A 3,241-nucleotide genomic window follows, 5' to 3' on the forward strand; every position below is an offset into this window, starting at 1 on the left:
TTTTTTTTTTTTTTTTTTTTTTTTTTTTTTTTGGTGATGAGTTCCTGCTCTTACTCCTAAACTGCCTTGTAATCTCCTTTTTGTTCTTTTCCATCTAGAAAACACAAATTTAAAGTTGACTCTTTTTATACTGATATGTTCTTTTTGCTGTCATGTTCTTTGTGTTGTCTCTGCTTGAATTTTATTGCAGCAAGAACAGTATTTGTTTTGGTTTATTTAGGTTTGTTTGTTTAGGTTTGGTTTGTTTAGGTTTTTTTTTTCAATTCTCTCCTCAAGTTCTCTGCTAAGAACAACTTCACCAATTTTTGTTTTGGTGAATTCTGCCCTTTCTTCTGCAACATTGCTGTTCAACTTGTAATTAACCTCTTGCTTCCCAACCCTGATCTCAGATCCCATGGGTTACTCTTGTAACCCACTGGGGGCTTCATGTACATGGGGTACTCATGCAAGTATTGTGTCAATGAGATTAAAAGGTGCTACCTCCACCTCCACTGAAAAAGTTTAAAGGCATGAAAATCTATTAATGCAGATCACCATCAGAGGAGGGTCTTGCCTCCTAGTATTTCTTACACAGTTGATTTACAGTACCATCTTTGCCTCATAAATGATGTTCGCCTTGATCACCTACTTAAGTTTTTTTTCAGGTTTCAGCTGAAAATTTGCTGTCTTTATGTGCCTTTAAAATGTTTTCCTTGTCTTCTTTCACATTGYTCTTTATAACACACCTTTTTTAAAGTGTTTTCTTGACACTTTTACCAAAGAAWATACTAGTGTATGATGGCCACTGATTCAGTCACTCTGCAGCACACAGCTTCTGGATGAGATTCAAACACCCTACCAGTTCATCATTATCCACCTATTATCTTGCAATTGTGCCTCATCTAATCAGTTCTCAAATCAAGCTGTGAAAGCTGGCAAGATACTGGCCTCTGGACAATGGGTAATATATTTTGTTTATAATTTTTCAGCCATGGGAAGCTTCTGCTCAGCTAGAAGATGTGATTCATTGACTGTGTCTAAAACAGACACTTTCTTAATGCCACTCTTCCTTACCACATTTAAGACAATCATTCATAATAATAAATACTTATAAAAGAAATAAATTGCATGAAGAAATCTGTACCATTATAAAAATTTTAGAGTTCTTCTTTCCTAATATTTCCCATCAAAACAGAGAATTGATTCTACCTATTACACAAGCAATGTAACATTAAGAGTTATTTTGGACTCTAATAATATTTTTCTACCTAAATATGTCTAAATCTAATTTTCCAATACTATGAAAATTCCCTTTTCAGTATATTCTAAGTGTTTTTCCTTATTGAAAAGATTATGATAATCATTGCTGCAACCCTAGGAAAAAGCTAATTAACAATATTTTTATGTCTAGTTTAGCGGTGTCACTCTTTGTATGATAATATTAATGCAAATAGTGTAAAATAAAATCTTTTCTACTTTTTATAAAGAAAGGTAATCTTAGTTCAACAGCTGTGGGATTTGCATTGTTTTGTCTCCTATTTATCTGARTAAGATTGAATCTCTTTCTGTATTGCTGAAAGAGAAACTGATGCACTGTCTTCAGCCACCTTTTCTTTACCTGACTTATTTTTCACCCTACCACTTCTGATTTTCTGTGTCATGTCTAAAGTACTTAAGCCTTCCTAATTGAAATGTAAGGATGAATGCATACTCTTTTCCACTTCCCTTGCCTTCATCAAGAAGAAAACCAAATTYTAGAATGAGGGATCTTTTGTATCAGAAAAAAACTGACATGGCAGTGCTGTGTACTTCATGAACACATAGCAAGACTGGTAAAGCAGGAGTTTCCAAAGCAAACAAGGTAAAAGAGTGATGCCTGGGCAGGTCAGGAGAGACCTAGCTATCAAGCCTGTAGCACAAATGGTGCCTGAAAAGTCAAAGGACAGCTAAATACTGTGCTATGAAAGATGTGTGCAGTAATCGTTACAAGTATGATTAATAAAGTACAGAAACAATCTCAAAAAAGAGATTTTTGAGAAACACAAACTAGATGTTACCCCTGATTTTTAGAAAATAATAGACACATACCTAAAGAGGAAATTTAATAGATGGAAAAGAAATCAAATCTCATAAAATAAGAGAAAGCAAATTTGTTCCCAAGGTGGTGGATCAAAGAGTTCTGTAGCTCAGGTTATGCAGTTACAGATTGGGAGAAAGGTAAGAGAAGAATTGGGACGGAAACATAATGATCAGATGGGGAACAAAAAAATCAAAGGGCTTCTCTGAGCCTTTCTCAATAGTAGATTGAAGTGAAGGGAGAATAGGAAAGAGGCAAAATCCCATTTCCCCAAATACTAGTTATAGCACTAGGGCATGTAAGAAGAATCCTTTAAAAACCTCTTGAACTTTCAGAGTCTACTACCAAAAGACTTTTCAGGACAAACTGACTAGGAAGTAATCACCTAATTTTCATCTGAAGTGTTAAACTTATATATTTTCCTATAAATTTGCCTATAAATGCCTTCTTTGCCTCTGTCTTTACTGCTAAGGCGACTCCCCACAATCTGCAGGGCTCAAGTGGAAGAGATATAAATGGGCTAGAGGAAGACCTTCCACAGATTGAGAAGGATTGGGTTAGGGATCACTTAGGCAAACTGGCCACTCAAAAATCTATGGGCCCAGATGGGATGCACCCAAGAGTGCTGAGGGAACTGGCCGAGGTTATTGCTCAGCCTCTCTCCATCATCTTTGAGAGGTCCTGGAGAGCAGGGGAGGTGCCCGAGGACTGGAAGAGAGCCAACATCACTCCAGTCTTCAAAAAGGGCAAGAGGGAGGAGTCGGGCAATTACAGGCTGGTTAGCCTCACCTCTGTCCCTGGAAAGGTGATGGAGCGGTTCATCCTAGAGAGAATCTCCAGGCATATGAAGGAGAAGAAGGTGTTGAGGTGCAGTCAGCATGGATTCACGAAGGGGAAGTCATGTGTGACGAACCTCATAGCCTTCTATGATGGGATGACAGGCTGGCTGGACTAGGGGAGAGCCGTGGATGTTGTCTACCTTGACTTCAGCAAGGCTTTTGACACCGTCTCCCACACTATCCTCATACAGAAGCTCCGGGAGAGTGGACTAGATGAGTGCACGGTGCGGTGGATCGAGGGCTGGCTGGATGGCAGAGCTCAGAGGGTGGTGATAAATGGGGCCGAGTCCAGTTGGAGGCCTGTGGCCAGTGGTGTCCCCCAGGGGTCAGTGCTGGGCCCAGTGCT

The 3,241-nt window shown here is 39.0% G+C and overlaps 1 long non-coding RNA gene across 1 annotated transcript in view; it reads left to right on the plus strand.

The window, feature by feature from the left end:
• Nucleotides 1–777: 777 nt before the first annotated feature.
• Nucleotides 778–3,241, plus strand: part of LOC112943987 — a 12,358-nt gene continuing 9,894 nt past the window's right edge. Inside the window, exon 1 of the long non-coding RNA XR_003248694.1 lies at nucleotides 778–940. This is a non-coding gene — a long non-coding RNA (uncharacterized LOC112943987). The remainder of the gene's footprint in view (nucleotides 941–3,241) is intronic.

The sequence above is a fragment of the Nothoprocta perdicaria genome, unplaced genomic scaffold (assembly GCF_003342845.1).
Source record: "Nothoprocta perdicaria isolate Ctin4 unplaced genomic scaffold, notPer1 scaffold_158, whole genome shotgun sequence".
Classification (NCBI taxonomy): domain Eukaryota; kingdom Metazoa; phylum Chordata; class Aves; order Tinamiformes; family Tinamidae; genus Nothoprocta; species Nothoprocta perdicaria.